At 55.5% G+C, this 21,992-nt stretch overlaps 1 protein-coding gene across 1 annotated transcript in view; it reads left to right on the top strand.

Moving 5' to 3' along the window:
- The first annotated feature begins 8,451 nt into the window (after positions 1-8,451).
- The window catches only part of TNRC6A (trinucleotide repeat containing adaptor 6A), an 81,790-nt gene continuing 68,249 nt past the window's right edge, over positions 8,452-21,992 (top strand). The window contains exon 1 of the mRNA XM_032197830.1: positions 8,452-8,691. The gene's annotated coding sequence lies outside the window, so the exon portion shown is untranslated. The remainder of the gene's footprint in view (positions 8,692-21,992) is intronic.

The raw sequence follows: 21,992 nt of genomic DNA, 5'->3' as shown, positions 1-21,992 counted from the left end.
CTGTGGTTTTAATTTTTTTGTACTACAATTTTCAGCAAAGATATTGATTAAATCTTTTCTAATGAAATAATGTCAGAGAATCAAATACATAAAAACAGGAGAAAAAAAAAAAAACAGCTCTGACTTCCCCATTTCCACGCGACCCTGAGGACAGGTATTTAATGCTCGTGAGCCTGGAACTTCAGAAAGGATGCGGTGTGTGCATCTACTTCTGAATTTCAAATAGTATTTCACAGATCTAGTTCTATTGTCCAGACCATCCTCCCCCACAGCCCTTCAGTGTGCTCAAATTATTTGTAAATACAATTTGATAGGAAATATTTTATGAAGACTACACCAGTTTCTTATCACTGCTCGTACTGTATCACATCTGTGGTCTTTGCCGACTGGCTGCAATCTGCAATGTTCTGCCACACCTGAAATGTGCATTTATCTTTATCTGCTCCTCTCTGTCTGAAAAATGTATTACACACGAGGGCGAAATACAATAATAAAGCAGTCATTGTCTCTTCCGAAATACATTTAATGTTTTAAATGTCTGCAGATGGGTTTCTCTCTTTCTGGATGCTAAACAGAGAAAGCCGTGGGCTTCTTGTTATCTGTCACTTTTAAGTTTTTGACACAGCTCGAGATGAATACATTAATTACAGTTATTTAAAGCACTGGGAGGTTTCTGCTTTAAACATTCAAACCTCTACGCTTTTTGCTGAACTAAAGCTGTTCATTACGGTTTTTTTTCTGCTCCTGTCTAGCTATCTGCCTGCAGCACGCGCACACAGCCTAATGCAGAGATCCAAATAAAAGTCTGGGGTTCGTGTGTCAAGATGACATGCTGGTATTTTCTTAAAGACAGCAGGTAAGGTAGTTTGCTTGGATATAATGTCTTTCATTTAGCTTCCCTAATGTATAATCTTGGAGTCAATTTCAATTAAAAGTGAAATGTTTTGATGATTCCCATCCTTATTTTAATTCCCCTCTGTGTAGAATATGCTGTAAATTGATAAAGCAGGAAATTTGGCAATGCAAAAGCCAGCACAGTCACTTTGCACTTCCTTTGTCCGTGTGTGCACCAGTTTATAAAATAACAGGCTTGCTTTTGTCTAAAATTTAACTTGTTGGGCTTTTATGCTAAATATTTGACTATAGCCCATGGCAACCCAGGCGTTTACTGCACAGCTCATTCCTGTGCATTTTGCCGCTTCTCTCCAGCAATGTTTAATCACACTGGCTGTTGTCTCTTCTCTATTACAAGAGGAAAAAAGAAAACAGACAAAAACGTGAATATCATAATGAAACCAACCCAAACCTCTGTTTCAAATTAAATAGCAGCATCACCTCTTCATCGGCTGAGGTTCAGGCTGGAGCACCGGGTTGGGCAGACGAGCTGTGCGGTGCTGAGAGCCGCTCCGAGCCACCCGGGCTGGTCCTGTTTGGCTGCACCCCAAACGCCCTCCCTGCATCCCCAGCAGCTTCCCCGCGTTCCCTGCATCCCCAGTGCCCTCCCTGTGTGTTTAGGTGCTGACAGCGGCGTGTGGGGTCGGGCTGGTTTGTGCTTCTTTCAAGCAGTTTTTCCCAAAGCTCTGCTCGGTGGCATCCTCTTTGTTCCCGCTCAGCGCGGAGGTTTGCAGGAAGCGCATTTGGGCACTCCCAGCCTGACTTCTCGTTCTGTCCTCACCCAGCTGCCCTGGCCCTGTGGACCCCCTCATGCTGGCGGTCCTGTTGGGCGCTGCCACCCCTCCTCATGGGCACAGGCGCCCGTTCAGGTCAGCACTTTGCACCTCTGCTCATGCAGCTTTTCCCTCCCTGGCTCGGTGCGCGATGGCCCGGTGCCTGCCACGGGGATGTGGACACGGTGTGCCAGCAGATCCAACACCATGGGAACGGGATGGTGGCAGCCCGGCCCCACCACCACAGCACCCGGCAAAAAAGAAGCCTTGCTGTGCTGTGCCAGGAGTGCAGGGGAGAGGCCAGGGGGTCCCCGGGGAGGAGGAGGAGGCTGCCACAGCACAGGGTGCCCTGCAGGACCCCGGCTGGTCCCTGGCCCCAGCGTGGCATGGCTGGTATCAGCACCGGGCACAAAGGGCCCAGCTCCTTGTCCTCGCAGGGAAATGCCTCCACAAAGGCCGTCAGTGCCTGCTCGTTTGAGAGGTAAATGAGAGGTGAATAATTAGCCATGATGCATTCAGTGGCAAAATTCCTCAGCTTTAATTTCTCTCAGCTAGCACGTGGCGAGGCCACAGAGGCTGCTTGGGCACCGGCCCCTCCCAGAGCCCCCTTTGGGGCAGTGGGGCTGGGCAGGATTAGTCTTTTGCAGTCATTTTTTTTTCCATCCAAATTTTGTGTGCGTGCCTGGGCTTTTGTCGCCCTTTTGTGAGCAAAACGGTTGTTTGGTAGCAACGAGCAAGGGCTCCTTGCCAAGCCTGCCTAATTAAGATTAAGCATATGCAGATTTGCCTTGTTTTTGGCTAATGACAGCTGCAAACAATTATTTGTCATGCTTGCTGATTGTTGATTGGTAAAGGCGAGGCCGTGCGAGAACCCTACACGATCTTCTTTGTGCGTCAGTACCGCTGGATGCTCCCACGGCCGCGGACACCCATGAGCAGTGCCCAGCTCCTGCAGCCCGGGGGTCGCTCGGGGCTCACGGTGCCCACGGCAGCCGGAGCAGCGGTACCGGGTCGGGGTGGCCACGGTGCTGGTCAGCTCCGGCAGCCTCCACGCAGCTCTTTGGGTTGGGGTTGGCTGCGTGGGGGATTGCTTTGTTTTTTACGTTTCCATTGGCATAAGTGCGTTGTGATGTTTTTTTGCAGGAAAATAAATAAAGACGTCTGAAATCGTATCTGACGTTTGTAGTTTTCAAGCCAGCAGCCTTCTGCAATTTTCTGCGAGCTGAGGACCAAAGCAGAGACCAAATTAGTCGGGAGGCTTTCTTCCTGGAGTCCTGCGCTGAGAGCTTTCAGCTTCGCACAGAGCCTGAGTGCATCTCAGGAAGCACCTTGGCATCTCTCCAAAGTGCCTGGGCTTTTTAAGGACATTCTCAAAAAGAGCTTGATTTTTTTGTTGTTGTTTTATTATTATGCTGATGAAAGGAGAGAGCCTCTTAGACAAAAGAACGCCTGAGAAAATGAAATTCTCCGTGTTGCAGATGAAAACACTCTGCATTGTTTTAAGGATGGCAGGGAAATGAGGACACGTTGAAAAAATAGTCATCACAGAGAGATAATTATATCCTGTTCGACATACACGCTGCTCCTCAATGCTCGCCTCGCGGACGTGTGCTCGCAGCCTCCCTGCCTTTGTCTGCGGTGCCGGAGCCTGGCAGCACCGGAGCTGCCCCGGTCCCTTCAGATGCTCTCAGAATTTCTCCCTGGGTGTCTCGGCTGACTTCTGTAAATCTCTCTCAGCTGTTTTCAATCCAGATGCAATTTAAAATAGAGTTGAGGAAAACGGAAATGTTCTGGGAGGAAAAATTAGAAAATGTGTCTTCTCAATAGCTGCCTGGCTGCAGCCCGTGGTTCCCAGGGCCCCACGGCGGCTGGCAGAGCGCGTCCGAGGCTCGCTGCTGGTTGGAGAGCGGCTGCACGGGGCCGAGCCCGATGCCGTGGGCTTCGTGATTTTCCAAAGGCACTGGGACACCCACAGCCAGCAGGTGTCTGTTCTGTCGCCTGTCCCCCCTGTGCCACCGGCAATCCTGTTCCAGCTCGCACCCACACAGAGGCCGGGTGGCCGCGGGGCTGCGTTCCCAGCCCCAAGGTGTGAGGGTGCGAGGAAGGCAAGGTTTGGGTTCGGGTGTTGAGCAGTGCGGGACCGATCACAAGCTGGGGTCTCGGTGGCTTCTCCAGCAGCTGGAAGATGGCACCAGTGGCTGTGGTCAGCTTCCTGCGTGCAGCAGGGCCGGGAGGTGGCCCTGTGAACGTGCGGTGAGGAAACCACCTCTGCATTGCCCCTGGGGGGGAGGCAGCTGCAGCCTGCTCCGGGCTCGGCCACGGCGCTCGAATACGCACGTGTCCCTGAGAACATTTCGGAGAGATCCTGATTTTAATTGGGTTTACTTAATTATTATTTACTTTGACTGAAGAAACTGTTGTATTTAAATAACACTGTTTTTTGCCAAAACGCTGTCACGGAGAAGCTGCTTTCCCTTCAGGAGCCCTCAAACATGGGCTCCCTTCCAAGCCCTTGGGCTTGGTGGCGCAGCAGCCTGTGCAGAGCATCCGGCACCGCGCTGCTGCCCGGGGCTGGCAGGGACCCCGGCCTCACAGGGCTGTGGGCAGCGCCTGCCCCGTCCCAAGAAGCTGGGCAGGCGGTGGGAAGGTGAACTGGGAGATGTGCACTGCTTCCACTGGTATTTGTCACCGGAGCCCAGCAGGGCTGAAGGTCTCAGCTGTGAGCGTCCTGCAGGCTGGGGCAGCCTTCCACAGGCTTGTGACTCTAAGGGAAAACAGATCCAAGGAGCAGCTGCTGGCTGGAAGGCTAAACGACCGAATGCAGAAGAATGGTGGGAAGAAAACTGAACTTCAAGGGATGAAAAGCAGAGCGTAATTACAGACAGCAACAATACCCAGCAGTTGCATTGAATTATAAGCAGACGCGTTCTCGTTTCAAATCGTAGTGTGGGGTTGCTTTCCAGGCCTTTTTCCCCCCGTTTCTCTTGTGTTTTTTGTCTGGGTTCAGCAGCCCCCAGGCTCTCCCCAGAGCTGGAAGTCCCCACGTTGTGCAGCCGACGCTTTCCATCGCGGCGGGCAGCGCTCGGGGACCGGGGCCACCCTCCTGGGGGCTGCCTCCCCTCCTGGCTCCGTCTGCTGCCTCTGCTGGGCTCAGCGGGGGCCGGGGCCACCTCGGGGTCTGTCTGCGGCTACCAGTCCCTCCTCCCACCTCAGCTGAAGCCCAAGAAAGGCCGCTGTGCCCCGGGAGGTGTGCACAGTGCAGCGGGAGCCAGGGGGCTTCATGCAGCACACCCGGTAGGGTGGTAGTCCCGGGGGCCATGTCCACACCTTGGCATGTTTTCACTTGTAATTGTTCCCAAAAAGTGCTGATCATTTTATTGCCAGCCTTGAGAGCCCTCCACTCCTTCTGCTTTTTTTCGTTTTTTCTTTTTTCTTTTTTTTTTTGGGAGGGTGGGGGTGGCTGTGATTTGTGAGTTCCCAGGTGAGATGCCCGCCCTGCCCAGGAGCCCGAGCAGCACTGCTGCCTGGTCCTGAGGTGTGCACACATGGCTGAACCTGGAGCATGGCCTTCACTGGAGCCTCAGTGCTCAGGAGACATCTCCTGGGAGGCTGCGGGTGCCTGGGGGGTGCCAGAAGAAAGCCCGAGCTCAGCTGCAGGGACCCTGGAGGGCACCAGACCCCGGGGCTGAGGAGCTGGTGGAAGGTGCAGGGCTCTCAGGGGAGCCCTATGTTAGGTTACCCAAGCAGCCGTTCTTTGAAAAGCTACAAAAAAAAAAAAAAAAAAAAAAAAAAAGAAACACAGAACCTGGGACAAGTGCTTGTTTGCAGCTAGCAGCACTCTCCTCCCCGGTCAGGACTGCTCGTGTGGGACGTGTCAGCGCTCTGATGTCTGTTCTGATGTCGTCTAATGAGCGCCTAGCATGCCTCTGCTGCTGCTGCCTGACGTATTGGAAGGAGATCTGTACCTATTACACAGAGGATACAGGAAAACCATCAATTTGTGCGTGACTGTTTTCTGATTCAAGCTGCTGAATATTCAACAAAAATCATTTGTGACCTATATTCAGTGTAATTGCTATTATTGCAGGGTAGGTAACAGAAATGTCAGCGCAGGCACCGCAGCCCTCCGTGCTCGTCTCCGTTTTGCTCAGGAGGTAACGGGGAAGGGAAGGGGCTGGAGGCAGTGCCGGGCTCGGCCGCCCCTCTCCTGGCTTTGCCCTCGGGGAGCGATCCCTTCCCCAGATCTTGATCTGTCCCTTTGCAGTTGTAAAGGAAATACAAAGCAAACCCAAGAGGCAGCAAGCGCTGCTCCCGCTGGAAGCACCGGGTGCTCTGGAGCTTTGGGGATCCCCCGGGGGCATGTTTAGGGGGTGCCTTGGGGCCGGGACCTTCCCGCCACCCCTCGGGCCACTTCTCTCCTCCTCACTGAGCTGCTCTGGGGCTGGGGCAGTGGTCCCGGCCTGGCAGCGGGCTCCTGCAGCAGGGTTGGGGGCTTCGGCAGCGCCTCCCCGGCCCCGCGGGGATGGGCTCACCCCGATCGCCCTGAGATGCACCCAGAGGAAACCTCCGCTTCCAGCACGTGCGGACGGGTTCTGTGCTCAGCAGCACCACTTTTCTATCATTTGGTCTCCTTATTTGGTATTTCTTTAATAATTAGCGGCAGATTTTGTACTTATGTTTGCAATTATCTAAATGCCTTTGGGACATGTTCTGCCAGATAATTGAATCTCCTTGGTATGTGACTGCAAAGATATTGTTACCGAACGCATGCTGGAGCCGGAGAATGTTTTGCTGGCTTTTGGTGTCCTGTTCAGATAAATGAGACTTTTTTCCTTTTGAAAAACTAACAGAAACAAAGTGTTTTGCTTTGCTGTCCTCAGCAAAAGCTTTTCTAGCAGCCTACATTGGAGAGGGAAATGCATTATTAACAGCAATTAATGGGATGTGCATTTTAATTATAGGCAGCATCTCTTTCCTGGGTTTCAGCAGATCCTGCACGTGCCCCATCCGCAGCTGTGCAAGGGCCAAAGCACAGGGTGCAGCCGGGGCCGCAGGAGGTGGAGGGGGGAAGCTCTGGGGGTCCCCTTGCCATGGGGCTTGGCAGTGCCTGGGGCAGCTCCCCGCAGGTGGGTGCCAGGCCGGGCTGCAGGGCGCAGTGGGGCAGTCCCACAGTGCCCCATGGTGCTGGGTGCCCTCCTGGCACTCACAGCACAGAGCTTTCTGTCCCCGTGACATCGGGATCTCAGCGCCAAGCCAGGGACAGGAAACTTCCTTCCTTAACTGCCACTCTTCAGAGTAAGGGCTAAACTGCTTGGTGTCTGCACAGCCTAACTGAGGGAGATTCCCTTTGTTGGCATCATCCTTTCTGGGAGGACCCAGACAGGCAGAGGACGGGGGGGCTTGGCAGGGGGTGCTGCTCCCAGGGGGCTCTGTGGGCGATGCCCTCTGCTCCCTGCTGCAAGCAGAGGCCTGAGTTTGTAAGCAAAAAAAAAAATAAAAATAAAAATAAAAAGGAGAAAATGATACAAATCAAGCCATAAAGATGAATGAATAAGTTAGAAGGATAACTGGGTCTGTCTCAGAGATAACCCAGCACTGCAGCTGTTAGATCAGCCTGCTCTGAGCAATGACTCCTCTGGAGCTTTAAGTAGCTTTAGGGTTGCCGTTCCTATTACTTATTTTATATTACTTTTTTTTTTCCTTTTTTTTTTTTTTTCCCCAAGTATTGAATTTTCTCCCTTTTAAACATACAGCTGCAATTTGCCTCTGCTGCACCAGCGAGGTGAGTGGGGAGCAAGGGGGGGCTGGCAGGAGCCCGAGCACACCAGCTGCTGGAAGCATCCCTGCCTGTATCTGCCCTGAGGCTGCAAAGGGTCCCCCCAGCACAAAGCCTTTGAAGGGTGAGCAGAGGGCAGCTGCCAGGTGGGGCAGTACGGCACTGGGAGACTTTGCTTCCTAAACATCTCGTGGGAGGATGGGAGAGGGGTGTCCATGCACATCTGCTCTGCATCGTGGGGTGCTCCCTGGCCTGGCTGCAGCGTGCCCAGTACTGGTGGGGGTCCCAGAGGGGGCCAGGGAGGTGAGAAGCCTGACTGGCGCTGCCCCTTGCCCCGGGACACGCACTGTTGCTCCGTCTGTACTGAAGGGCTGTGCTTCTCCTTGGGGTTTGGGGCTTGTTTTGCTTTTCTCCATGCCTGGGGGTGCTGATGTGGATCCATGCCCTGAAGCAATCCGTGGCCGTGCCCATCAGTTGCCGGCAGCCCTGGTGTTTGTGGCACCTCCTTGTCATTGGCACCACGTGCGGGACCTCTGCCCCTTGATGGCAGGGAGCAGCAGGGGTGGGCACACGGTACCCAGGCCTGTGGCTCTGGGACACCCCTTGGGGACGATGCCCTGCCTGCCCCTGCGCTCCTGCTCTCATCTGGGCAGGTTGGGGCTGCTTAACCCCCGCAGCAGCACATGCAGCACCAGGATAACCTCTGCGAGGTACGGTGTCCCACCTGCCCGCTGCCCCCAGCCCTTCCCAGGGGATGCCCAGCCTGGGGTTACCGCCTGCCAGCCCTGCTGGCTGCAGCCCAGCCGTGCCCCCACGCACCCCCTGCTCCTGCGCTTCGCCCCAGCCACAAAGCAGTTAATATTTGTTGATCGCGGCGGCGTGCTCGGCTCTCTGTGCAGCTCTCGGAGGCAGCGCGATACTCCCTGGTCTCCAGGGATCTCATGGCATTTTGCCCAGATGGCATCGGTCTGTGTCTCAAGGACATAACACAGCGCCTACGGATCCTTGCAGCAGCGCTGTAGTGACAGATGAAGCCAGGGCGCTCCTTCGTCTCCACCGAGAGGGAAGAAAAGCTCCACAAAATGCCCGGGCTCCAGCCGGCCGCTCCTTTTCGCCTCCACGAATGAGCCGGTGCCCGGCGGCTGCCCGGGGTGCTTCGCGCAAGGGCAGAGCTGGCTGAGCACGGGGGGGTCCCCTCCCCGCGGAGGAGAGGGCGCTCGGCAACGTCCCCTTCCGCCAGCACCGCAGGTAGGTGGAGACGTCCCCGCCGTGCCCGTGCCGCCGGGTGCCCGCCGTGCCCTGCTCTGCTGCCCACTGCCCCGGCTGAGGCCGATGCTCACCCTTCTGCAGAGACGTTGCTGGTGGCCTGGCCTCGGCACGTTGGGCTGGCATGGGTCAGCGTTGATGCTGCCCGGGGGGGGTGGCCCCCATCCTCCTGGCTGCATTTTGCAGCAGGCAAAGTGCTGGGCCTGGCAGCTGTGGGGGAGGCTGTGAGCAGCACCGCTCCAGCCCACAGTGTCTGCCCCAGCACCGTGCAGTGCGGGAGGGTTGGCGAGGGGCTCGATGGCACCATCCTGCGCCCAGTTGGTGAGGGTGCCCACGGCTACCTGCGTGCTCGGTGCCATCCTGCCTGTGCTGTGCAGGGCTGTGGCCACCACTGTGGGTGTTGGTGCCTGTGGGGTTGTGGTGCTCTCAGCGGGAGATGGCTGTGCTGGGTTTGGGGCAGCGCACGGTGTGGGGAGCTCGCTGTGCCCAGCTGGAGCACCCACATCCCCGCGCAGTGCGCACGGCAGGGCTGGCCCCATCCTGAGGCCGTGCCCAGGAGCGCACTGCCCTCCTGCCTGCCCCACGGCCACGGGCACCCCGCTCTGCAGGGCCTGCCCGCCCCGTTCCCTCTCACCCCACACCAGCAGTGCCAGGCTGTTAAGGCCCATCCTCCAGGGCCTTCGAGCCTCAGGGAGGTGCTCGTGTGGTCTCAGGGGTGACAGAGTGCGGGGCAGTTTGGTGTCCTGGGGGACCTGTGAAATGCTCGCAGTGCCCATACAGTGGCCATGGTGCAGTGCATGGGTGGAGAGAGGGGGCGCGTGTCCTCGGCACCCTGCAGCTGTGCCAGCAGCATGGGCACAGGAGCAGTGGTGCCCTTCATCGGCTGAGTTTTCCTGACGCATTTTGGTTCCCTGCGTGCCGCAGCTGGTGAACCCATCGTGGCGATGGAGCTCGGGCTGGCTGCCGGCGCGCCGTGGCGGGTGAGGACGTGAGGACGAGCAGCTCTCAGTGGGAGCTGAGGCCGTGCTCCCTCCTCGTGCCGTGAGCCCCTTGGGAAGGAGAAAGGCATCTCCAGGAGGGGCCTGCCACCGGGCGATGGGTGGCAGACTCCTGCGATGCTGCAGGACTTGGAGCTGATGGTGCCCCTGCCCTGGGGGTGTGTGCCAGATGTGGGGTCCCAGGGCTGGCCTGGCAGGGCAGGGAGTGCAACGCGTCCCCCAGGGCTGGGCAGTTTGAGGAGCGTGTCCCTCCGAAGGAAGCAAGGCATCACCTCGGGCCCTGTGTCCCCTCGCTCTGCCTGCACCAGGCAGCCCAACCCCCCCACACCCGAGGGTGCCGGGAGGGGAGCTGCAGGCAGCCCCGCACCCATGGGTGGGAGCCCCACGTTTCCCTGCGACATGTGCGTCTGATTTAATACGAAATGAAAATTGGGTTTGTTTTTCTTTTTTTTTTTTTCCCCCTTTTCTCCTGCATGTGGCCAATCGAGTGTTTCCTTGCCGCGTTTCATTACAGCCTGCACAGGCTCAGACACGGCTTCCAGCGGCTGCCCGTGTGCCGGGAATGCAAATGAGCCTGCCTGCACGGCTGCACCGCGCAGCAACTGCAAAGTGTATTTGTCCTGAATGCAGAATAATTAATGGTTTGGGAGAATCAAGTGAATTACGCTGGAGCTGTTGCCCAATTAGTTAAACTAATTGAGAAGTAGGGGCGGCTATCAGAGCCCCCGTGTCCCGGCCGCCCTGCAGCAGCCGCTGTGGTCCCCGCCGGCAGTCAGTCCCAGCCCTGCTGTGGAAACGGGGCCGTTCGGCAGCCTCCCTGCAGAGCCCAGCTTTCATTTTTTGATGTCCTGCTCCATTTTCAGAGGGACAGCCTGCTTTGTTATTTCTGGATGTGATCCGTAGGTCTGCGGGCATGCAAAACGGAATTTTTAATTTCAGCGCCTTGATGCCAGGCAGGGACCAGTCCTCTCACCAGTAACATCCCCCAGCAGCAGGTCTGGCCCCGGGCCCGGCAGTGCCTGTTCCCTGTCCCTGGGCTGGGGAGGCCGAGGGGCGCTGCCGCTGCCCGCAGCTCCAGCAGCTCCCTCTGGTCTCGCAGGCACCCAGGGGGTGGCTGTGTCAGGCAGCGTATCGTTTGTTGGGGGCTGAGGAGATGTTTATTTGTGGAGTTGCAGAAATGGCCATACCTTGTTATTTCCCTCTTGAAATTAAGACATTTCAAATAACGCAAAATCCTGCACTTAAAATGGCTGGAGCGAACCCCAGCTTCCTGCTGCTAATTCTGGGTGGAAAAAAAAACACAACACTGTGTGTACGTATAAAAATGTGATTTTTTATGTATTGATAGATGTGTGCGTGTGTGTGTACAGGGTGCCTGTGTCGGTGTAAGGGCGGGGAGCACCCTCCGCCCCGCGGTGCAGCCCGGCTGCGGGACCAGCCCCGCGCTCTGCAGGCACCGCAGCCGGGTGCGCACTCATTGAGTTATGCTTCCCCCCGTATTCGCTGTGACAGATTACAGCTTGATAGAGCTGCAAACACCGAATAGCAACAGAGGCGTCAATTTAGTTATTAACAAAGGATGGTATTCAAATGGCGCTGGCACGGCTCCAAGTCGCAGGAGCTTATGAGGAGCGCGGAGGGTGTATTAAATATTCATTGAAATCTTGGCATTTCGTTCCCATCTCCTTCTCTCCCGCCCCCTCCCCCCGAAATTATTTGGTTCTAAAGGTTAGAAGCCTACTTCAAAAATTAATTATTTCATTAACCCATTATAAATTAGATTTTTACAACTAAGTTTTTTAGGGTCGAGGCGAAATGGGTCTTAGTGGCACTTCATCAGGTTTGCTCGTCACGTGAGCCCTGACCCCAGCCACGTGATGGTGCAGACCGATGCTAACGGCAGCATGTGACCCTAAATGCTACGTGAGCTCAAAAAAAAAAAAAAAAAATTTAAATACAAAAATATAAGCAGGTCTGTCTCCTTCCTTCACCTGCCCTTTTGTAGTTGAGCCGTACCTGCCGCCCGGAGACCCGCGGGCGCGGGGAGCTCCGTGCCGCCGCCACGCTGCAAAACCCTGCCCTCTAATTTGGCACCACGGCTCCCCATTTGGTAAGTTAACAGATACTTCGAGCAATTAATTGGCGCAGCTCTCCCGGCGCCGCTCATTAGCATGCAGGGCGTGCGCGGGCGCTCCGCCGCGTGCAGCCTCGCCTCTGCGGGCAGCACGGCCCTGGTGGATGGAGCGGGGTTCTGCCGCCCATGGGGGCTGTGGGGCCACGCAGCGGGGTCAGCATGTGCTCGGTGTGCATGTGCCCCTCTCCGTCCTCCTGCCCTGCACGCAGCTCCATGTCGCGGTCCCACCGGCTGCGTCGGCGCAGGCATTGCGATGCTCCACAAAGGGCTCCTCGCAGGTGGGAGCCGGGGAGCCCCATGTCCGCTGCCCATTAGTGCTTTGATGCTGGGATTAAAAAAAAATAATAATAATCAAGCAGATGTATCCTGCGTGCGGCGGTTCTGGGGAGGCTTTTCCCTTTCCTTCCGCATCCGAGGGGCGTTTGGTGGCGAGCGCTCAGCGCGATGGTGATCCATGCTGCCGCCGGTGCGTTCAGCTCCCTGCGCGGCGGCTCTCAGACAAAGCCAGCTCTGTTTCGGTGCTGAGGGTCCCGGCAGCACCCGGCCGGGAGCGTGGCTCGGCCGGTGCCTCGGTGCTCCCCCGCCATGTCCCCGCCAGGGTGGGGCCGCTTGTCCCCCAGCAGCGTGTGCGGAATAAGGAGCCGCCACGCCGCGCTGCCCGGGGCGGACGGGGGCTGAATCCTAATGCTGGGGGCTCCGGCCCCCACCCAGCCCAGCCGGGAAGGGGCCGCGGGGGCCCGGCTGCCGGGCGGTGGGTGCGGGCGAGGCGGCCGCCCGTCATTAGGATGCAGGTCCATCGCCATCTCCCTGGAGACCATGGGAAAGGAGGGCTCGGTGAATCGTTGTCTGGTACGACTGGCAGCCGTGCTGGGAAGAGGGCAGCTGCGTGCAGGCTCTGAAGGGCGCTGATGAATTACTGCCCCTGTTCAGGCACAAGCCTTTGTTCCCCGCGCATTGTCAGCAGAGAAATTGGAGAGAAAAGTAAAATTAATCAGGCGCAGCTAGTGATACGGGGAAGATAATGGGCTGAGCTCGTACTCGGAGATAGGACTGCGCAGCAGCATCCGCCTTAGTTTTAAGCATTAGTAGCAATTTTTTTTTGTCCTTGAACTAATTATCCACAAAAGCTCTTTTGAGCTGACACCGAATATGAATTGCCGTTCTGGTGTGGCATTGTGACTGTAGTGATCCCATATTTAATACTTGGGGCATTCCTGGGCAATCATTAGCCCCTTTGTGTCGCTGAAGGAAGCCATATGTTTCAGAGACATCTTTAAAGATGCTTGCAAAAACAACAAAAAAAAGGGATTTCTGTGTGTTGCTGAATGCGGCTGCCAATCACCCGGCGTCCCGCTCGGGCTCCCTTGTGCTCGCCTGGAATGCGAGGCGGCGGCGGCGGCTTCAGTAAATACGGGCTCGTGTTTGTAGTCGGGATTTGCCGTCTGGGGGAATGAGCTCCGCAAGCTTTTTAATTGGCACAAATGTCCGCCCTGCCCCTTTCGCACGTTTGCTGGCTCTCCCCAACAGAACTCTTTAATTCAATCGCGAGGAAGCGACTTCCACAGCTTCGCTGCTTGAGAATAATTTTTCTCTGCTGCCTGTACAGATTTTTTTTTGACTCTCAGCCAGCTGTCGCTGTGAGCGAGCGGTTAAACAAACAAACAACTGACCCGGGCCCTGCCTCGCCTGCTGCGTCGCCGTCCCCTGGCACCGGCCCCTTCTCGAGCTCTCCCTGTAGCACTTTGCTCAGACCCCGTGTTTTAGTTGCTTTAATTGGTTCCGTAATAGTTTTGTGGCAAGCAATTCTGCTCCCGTCAAAACCTTCTCATGTGAACGTTCCCCTGTGGTATGGAAAAGATAAGTGATGAGGAAAATTGATCCCCGTCAGCTGCAGGGGCTCTGTGGCGGTGCCACGGCGCGGGTGTGCGTGGGGTGGCCAGGGCTGGCTGTGCCAAGGTGGGCATTTCTGGGGAAATAACCCAGGCTGAGCTCACCTGAGGATCAGGGGATGCTGCCACCAGCCCCACAAAGAGAGAGGATGTGTTTGTCTGTTGTTTAGTATACGAGGGCTTTTGGAAGCTTGAATTCAGTTTGGATTATGTAGGAAGGGAGGCGCAGGGATGTACTTGCAGCACTGAAGGTGTTAATGGGACTTTTTTTGGCCTGCCACAGCCCTCCGGCTTGGCTCTGGCTTCATTTCTGAGCCCAGCAGCAACTGTGGCAGCTCTTTGAAGCAGGTCCATGGACCTCCGCTGAGCGAGGAGCTTGCCTGGTGCTGGCAGAAGCTCGGCACCGAGCGGCTCAGCCCGGGGCCCCTGGCAGGGCCTGGGGACAGGGGTGCCCCTGGGCACCAGCTCTGTTGTGCTGAGCTCTGCTCTGGGCACCACTGGGGCTCACAGAAGGCCAGAGAAACCTCAGGAATTCAGGAAATGAGGCATGAAGCCGCACAGTGGTGGAGCTCCCCCGGGAGCTGCTGGTGGAGCGAGGGCACCCCCAGCGCTTCCTGCAGGGCCGCCGCAGGAGGGCTCGCCTGGGGAGCCTGCTCCAGCCCCCAGCCCCAATTTCAGGCCCTCCTTCTGAAGGTCGGCTCTGGCATGCTGCGTGGGATCTTCTCAGTGGGCTTTTTGCTTGGTTTTTTCTCATATGGATGTCCCTGCCCCTGCCCACACTGACAGCCCCTTATCTCCAGAGCTGCCCGCTCTCTGCACTCCCCATCAAACAGCTGGCACACAAAGCACAGCTCTCCATCTTGATTTAATAAGTGTCTGGAAATGTCATAAAAGACATGATAATAAAATATCAGATGCGGGAAAATGACTAGCCAAAAGGCATTTAAAAAAGTGAAGAGTGTAAATGTAGTAGATTAAGACACTAATTCCTACCCCTTGTATGTTCTCCATCTTTCCTGTGTCTTGACAGACAGAAATAAATGCCCCCTCCCTCCGCAGAGCACTATCTGCCTCTCCTGGCTGTACAGTAACCACGGGGTGCCCGCCGCTGTAACAGCCCATTTATTCTCAAGATTTGATGCTTTATCACTTTCAAAGGAGAGGCTCAGCTAGTTCATCACACATTCCCACTGCAAGCACTTATACTTAAAGAGCAGATAGAGATTCTGATGGTAATAGCTAAATTTGATTTTTGATGCTCTGAAGTCTCTCCGAATTAAAGACCTGCAATTTGTGCCTTTGTTTAGACCATGCGAAAAGGCAACAACAACAAAGACAAAAAGGTAAATGATGGAAATGATGAAATAGTTTAAATGAGTTTGGAGGAGGCAGAGGATCCCTCTGTAACTCAGGATCTGTGAAAGTGATAGCTGGTGGGGTTTTGTGTGTGTGTGTGTTTTTTTTCTTTGTAAATGTAGCTTTGAACCAAATAAAATGCTAGTAAATTCCCAGGCCCAACACGCAGTGCAATAAAGACAGGAGCCAGATCAGCAGCTAAGTGATGGATGTGTTAATGTTTTAATAGGCTGATCACCTCATAAATAATTTGCTCAGTTCTAGAGTAATTGACCTGGTCACAGAGGTAATAAAGGGCTTTCCCCTGGGTTCTTGTTCAAAGGTTCAGCAAACCCTTTCAGAGGGCGCCTTAAGTGGCTTTTAACAATATATATTTTATATTGTTACAGTCTGGTACCCTGCTAATTCAGCAGTCAGTGCAAACACCATCAGTTCAGCTCCATGGATATCGCAATTAAAAAAAAATAGGAATGGTGACTGAGAAAGACTTTTGCCGGATGAGCCGTGTTAGCACCGTGGTGAGGGGGCTGTGCCAGCACTGCCGTCCTGTGGCACCTGCGGGCACCACGGACCCACTTTGGGGCCCCACTGGGCTGCCTGGCCCCATCCCTCTGCATCCCCAGCACCAGGCAGCGGCCACGGCCACAGATGCAGACAGAACCCCAAGGTTCTTCCCCATCCCCTTGGTGCTGCTGGTGTCTCCATGCAGAGCTCCAGCCTGCTTGCTGCTCGCCTGCGTCTTGTTTTTTGTAATGTGCCAGGGGCTGTGCCAAGGTCTGTGCCCCACACAGTGCTGCTGCCTCTCCGTGGTGTGTGCTGGGCCAGTCATCCTCATGTGCTCTGGGTGTGCCTGTGTATGCTGGGGCTTCCTGCCATACACCTGGTGTTCTTATTCACTGGGCATTCCTCCTGTGAGCTGCGTTTCCCTCTTGTGTGTTGGGCGTGCCTGCATACACCGCCTACTCCTGTTGCATTTGGGATATTCTTCCCGTGCCATGGGCACTGCCATTGCACCCTGTACTGCTTTCCGCTGTGGGCTCTGGAGCTGCAGCCCCGGATGGCAGCCAGGGCAAGGCTGCTTCTTTGTTCTTAGACTTTTTTACCTTTGCCTTTGTGGGGGTAAAATGGTTTATGGCATCTGCAGCTCTTCCCCATGGGCTTGGTGTGTTGCTTTTAATATTTTTTACACTGTTAGCTAGAGCTTAACAAAATGCAGCTCGGTGCCAGCAGGCTGATGTTGTTCTGACCGCATGCTGCTGCAGGATTTGTCCTCCCAAGTGCTTTGATGTGCTGTGGGGTAGGCCAGCATGGTCATCTTTCTGCAGCTGCAGATAAGGAACACACGGAACACCAGAGTAATTTGTCAAATAAAATCAATTGCAAACATCTCCAGCATTGCACCTCCAGTACAGGGACGTAATTAAATTTGACACAACAAGCAAACATTCCTCTGTTTTGGGGGGCAGATAAGCAGGGACCTGCAGCTGCACGGACAGATCCATTCCCTGGCTCCGGCAGCGCAGGGCTCATGGAAGGGGCTGATGTGGAAATGCCACCACCGCTCACGGCTCCCTCTGCTCACTGAGGGTGAGGATGAGGAGGGCTCAGCTGTGGGACAGGGCAGCCACCCGGCTTCCTCAGCTCTCAACAGCCCCAGCCCTGAGCCCCAGCCCACTTTGAGGGGCTCACGCTGCGGTGTGGGTGCAGTGACCGACCTGCACCGTGCTGCCTGCAACGCAGCACCGTGGTCAGACCTCCCACTGCTCCCACAGCCCTCTCCAGGCAAAGGGGGCAGTTTTGGGGTGCCTGTGGTGCATGCAGGGTTTGGCTGGGAAGGGTGCTGGTGCCGGTTCTGCCACGGGCACCACAGCTGGCAGGGGCCAGGGTGCTCGTTTGAGGGTCTGACTGCACCCGAGGCGCTGCCTCCACAGGCAGTGTCCGGGGGCACAAAGGGGAGGACGGAGAAGGGCGTTCGTGGTGCCTCTGGCTCCCTGGGCCCTGGCCAGCACCACGCTGGCTGCGGAGCCTCCCTCCTCCTCCCGCCCTGCCCGCCGGCACGCGCGGCTTCATCCAAACCATCAGACGCAAATGTGGCTGTAATGAAAAGTAAATTTAATATCCTTGCCCCTAGTTTTGTAAATTAGTATAACCGTCAGCTACAGAATAAATGACACCTAATTACTGTTCGGGGAAGTTCATGCAGAAGTGCTTAGCTGTGAGGTGATCATAGGGAAGCACTATCAATGACGGAAAATGAACAAGATGCTGGCTGTAGGAAACTGTAATTACAGAGGACTGACATACTGTGAGCTGTTTATGATAATGAAGTGGTGCATCAAATCAAATTAACCTTAGTTATTTAACACAGAACGCACCGAGGACTTCTCTCAGTTGATGCTAAATCCAAAACCAGAGCAGTCGCCCTTTGGATCGCTGAAGTCAGGAAAGCGACTGAACTGAAGGCAGGGACGGTTGCTTTTATTTAGGACGTGGTTTTGGTGCGGCTGCTGCTGAGTGCTGGGGTGTCGGGGCTGGGCAATGGCAGGCAGCGGTGCCCTGCACTCTGTGGGTGTCCCCGTGCCCCGCTGTGCCGGCATCCCTGTGCTCTCCATGCCGCAGGATCAGGGCTGGGGACAGTCAGCCTCCCAGCCTTGGGGTCGGCAGGAGGCAGGGGTGTTCTCCCCTGCTCCCTGCAGTGTCTGCCTGCCCCCCTCCTGCCCGCACACGGGGCTCGCTGCCTGGCTGCTCCACTTGTAGGGCAAAGGACACAAGTGCTGTTTTTTTAAGAGGGTGTTGTTTGCCCATCCCGCCTGCCCATGAAGGCTCCTGTGCTCACCAGAGGAACATTTACCTTGGGATCTCTTCACACTGACGGGTGAGTAACCTTTCGAATTAACCCGAATGCTCTGTTAAAGATTAATGAGCTTTAAGCAGGGGTCTGTTTGTGCTGAGGGCTGCAGCAGCACTGCTCGCTGCCCACCACAAGCAGGGGCTGTGGCCACCACCGGCTCTTGGCTGGTCTGGGGACCCCGGAGAGCACCATGGCAAGGGGGGCACGGGGAACATGTGCTATGGCAGCATTCCTGCAAATAATGCTGGAAGGCTGTTTGTGTCAGCAGCATTTCTTTCGTTAAAGGGGAGAGCAGGAGAGCCCAGCTCATGGGGTGCCCGTGGCTCCTGCCCCGTCCCGGGCTGCTCAGCACCAGCAGAGCAGCGCCAGGGCCAGCGGGGCAGCAGGGGGGCAGCGGGACACGGGCAGGGCAGGGCAGGGCAGGGCGCAGCTCCCCACACACATGCTGCCGGGATGGATGTGAAGGGAGGGAAGAGGAAAGCACCCGACCACAGTGCCTCTTGCCCTGGTTCGCAGTGTCCACATCCTGGCAGTGCCTGCTGGCTTTCCAAGTACTCGGTTTGCTTGTGAACATTTTGTTACGTGCTGCTTTGGATTGTTTTGCATTAGAAAATATTTGCTCAGTGCCCTGCCTGCCTGCATGGGCCCCTGGGAGAGGTTGAGCCCCTCCTTCAGGGAAGGGATTCCTCAGCAAAACTTCCCATTAGTTGGAAAAACATGAATTGCATCTTCAGTGAAAGGCATTCCTCTGTGTAATTCAAAGCAGTTGACGGATTTTGAAAAACCTGCAGCTAGATTCATCCTAACTTTTTTTTCCTATCTGATTTTTGTTTAAGTTTACTTTCATTTCTAGCTTCCATCAATAGTGACTTTTGATCCGTCACGCACACGCACGTACACCTCACAGAATGGTCCTCAAGCAAGCAGCAAACTAAATGAAAGTGCCGAGCAGGCAGTGCGGGGAGGCGCACGATGCAGTGAGCTGTTGTGGTGTGCGTGCTGCAGGACAGCGGCGCTCACACAACCCTCGCTCCCAGCCGTGAGACCCCATCAGGAGCGTTGTGGCAGGGTGGGCACCAGCTGCAGGGGATCAAATGTGCTGGTGGGACCTTGGCGACTTCAGGCTGCCAGGGCTGCTCCCAGCTCTGCTGGCTGCAAGCACCCATCCCTGGGAGAAGCAGCACAGCCCTGAGCCTGCCGAGCTGCTCCCTCCGTCCTCCCTGCAGCAGAGCAGCCCCCTTCCTGCTGAGGTGATGTCCCCAGGCAGAGGACGAGGCCTTGCCCAGAGCCCCTTACAGTCGCACTGAATGGAGCAGCTCCCCCCCGAGCCCCCTCACCCTCAGCCCTGTGCACAGGGGAGCAGCCGGGTGTCAGCCCCGTGGTCCTGCTCCCAGCTCCGAGTGCCTGGTTTGGGCGCTGGGCTCTGGGTTCATTTTGCTTCTTTCCATCGCTATGAAAACGCCTCTGAATCCCGATAGTTAATCACTATTGTACAGGAATAAAGAGAGGAGATTTTCTCTAATCCCTTTTAAATGGCCTCCAAATGAGGGCTCAAGCAAAGATGACTAATGACAGACATGATTAAACTAATTTGGTAGGTGAAGCTCAGATGGGAGCCCTCCCAAGCCCAGGTATAGCCCTAGGGGACTGTGCACGGCCTATCCATGCTGCAGATGCAGACCTCCTTGCTGTGATATTTAAGTAAGCAAACTTTTGTTTTGTTTTGTTTTGTTTTGTTTTGTTTTGTTTTGAACAGACTTCCTTTTTTATTGAAAATAATTTTGTCTATTTCTGCAAACCTTTTTACTTAGCACTGTCAAATATAATCTCATTAATAGGATACTAAATCCAGATTCACTTAATAGCCAGATACACGCCTCATACTTTATCCGATACCTCTCATCAAAGGGTTCCCTCTGAACATGTATTTGCCTTTCAAGAACTGATAACAGTAATGAAATATACAGTCAGTGAAATGTGTCTGAGGACTTCTCCAAAGATGATGCATTCAGCCTGGGAGACCTGTTGCAGTAAGTCGTGGAGCCAGACACTGCGGGTGCCAGCCCGGCGCAGTTTGGGGCCTTTTCTGCTGTGCTTACCTCTGCAGTGTGGCTCCGGGTTGCAAACTACCCCCCTCGGGTAATTTCCTGGCAGATGGAAAGTCCTGCAGGGCAGATGTGGGGTCAGGGAAGGTGCATGTGAAAGACTGAGGCAGTGACGTGGCTTGAATTCAGGATCCTCTTGCACGCCTCTTGAGGCCACCTTCTCTGGCCTTGGGAAGCTGCTGAGCGTTCCCAGGCATCGGTCTGTGCAGCTCTGCTGCTTGTTTCACTGGGTCTAGAGAACATAAGCTAACTGAAATTTATGAGACACTTGTAAAAAGTAGAATCTAACTCTTCAAGACCTTTATATTATTAACACATGCTATTTCCAGAGCAGCGCTGCTCTGTCAGGGCAGGAGGATTCCCAGCAGCATTTCCCTCATGAAGGTGCCTGCACACACTGGCTGCTGTGTTGCTGTTGAACCGAAGCCATCAGTGAAAGTCAGCACTACACAGGAAAACAGATTGGCCCGAGCAGCTCAGCCCTGGTGACTTGGCAGGGAGGCTCATCAGCCCGTGCATTAGGCTGGCACAAAACCTTGTTTCCAGCCAGTGAAGCCGGAGCCAGCTCAGCCCGGCTCGGCCGCCAGCAGGGGTGGCACAGCCGGGTGGGCTTTGGCTTGGTGCTCAGCTCCGGGGTCCATGCGCAGGCACAGCACCTGAGCTGGCCCTGCTGGCCATGGGCATGGCCGTGGGCTGGGGCTTCCTGGCTGGCTGGCAGCAGGAGGGGACACGAGGGCAGCACAGGCACTGTGGGGACGCTGGGTGAGCAGGGACGCTGTGCTGGAGGGGAGATTCTGCTCCCTTCTCCTGCGGGTTCCTGTGCGCTGCCAGCCCTGCAGCTGGGGTGGCCCCCTGGGCAAGAGGGTGCTGCTGGGGGGGATTTTGGAGCCGCCCCCTGCGCGATGGAGCCGTGCATTTTGCCTCACCCTGAGCGTGTGTCCCTGGAAGAAACGTCCCCACGTGCTGAGCCCGGTGGGGCCGGGGCCAGGGCATGGAGCAGCCCCACAGCCCGGCCCCAGGGAGCTTTGAGAAGACCTCTAGGGCTGCTGCTCTGCGTAATGGCCCTGCAGTGTGCTCTCGTTCACTAAACTGTCAATTAGTCTTGTACATAATTAACCGCCATATATCCCCTCCTAGGCCTATTAAAATACCAAAGCCTTCACAGAGAAAAGTGTAGGACTGTGCAGGACAAACTCAGAACGTCCCGTTCCTGCCTCGCAATAATGGGAGTGATTAATGTGACACTACTGCTGTCCATCTTGCTTTTGTTTAATTATCATTTTTGTATTGTTCTTGTCTCTGGAGGCTCGATCTGGCGGGAATGGCTTGATGGATTATGTATGAAATCCAGGTCAACACGTCCAAGTATTACTGCCTCATAATTTGCTGCGCCACAGAGGCCAATATAGATGCCTTGTGTTATTAATTATACCAATATATTTTCATGAGTAATGTGATTAATTAGGCTGTATATATTACAGTTCCAGGCCTGTTCTGTTGTGTGTTTGTTCTTGGATGGAGGTGGCTGGCTCAGAGAGCAAGAAGCAAAATCTGTAACTTGGGCTTGGTCTCCTTTCTTCTCTCCCGGAGGATTCAAGGGAAAAATGAGACTCCAGCACTGATCCTCTCATGCCAGGCAGGCGCAGGGCGCTGGGCGAGGGCAGTGGGGCCTCAGCCCACAGAGAAGCTCGTTCAGGCTGGGGAAGGGGCACAGAGCTGCTGGGGAGCCTCCAGGCTGCTCTCACCAGGCTGTGTCCCGGGGGGCTCAGCACCACGCAGCCCCCAGCACCGGGGCTGCCCCTGTGCCCCACAGGGCTCAGCAGCACCCGGGCATCGCAGTGTCCCGGAGCCCTGTGCTGCACCGGCCTCGCTGGGAGCACTGCAAGGCTGAAATGGCTCGCAGAGACCTGCCTGCCCTCGCCAAGCTGCTTAAACCGTGCCAGTGAAGTT

This window comes from Aythya fuligula, chromosome 15, assembly GCF_009819795.1.
Source record: "Aythya fuligula isolate bAytFul2 chromosome 15, bAytFul2.pri, whole genome shotgun sequence".
NCBI classification, from domain to species: domain Eukaryota; kingdom Metazoa; phylum Chordata; class Aves; order Anseriformes; family Anatidae; genus Aythya; species Aythya fuligula.
This window is presented reverse-complemented; position numbering and strand designations above follow the sequence as displayed.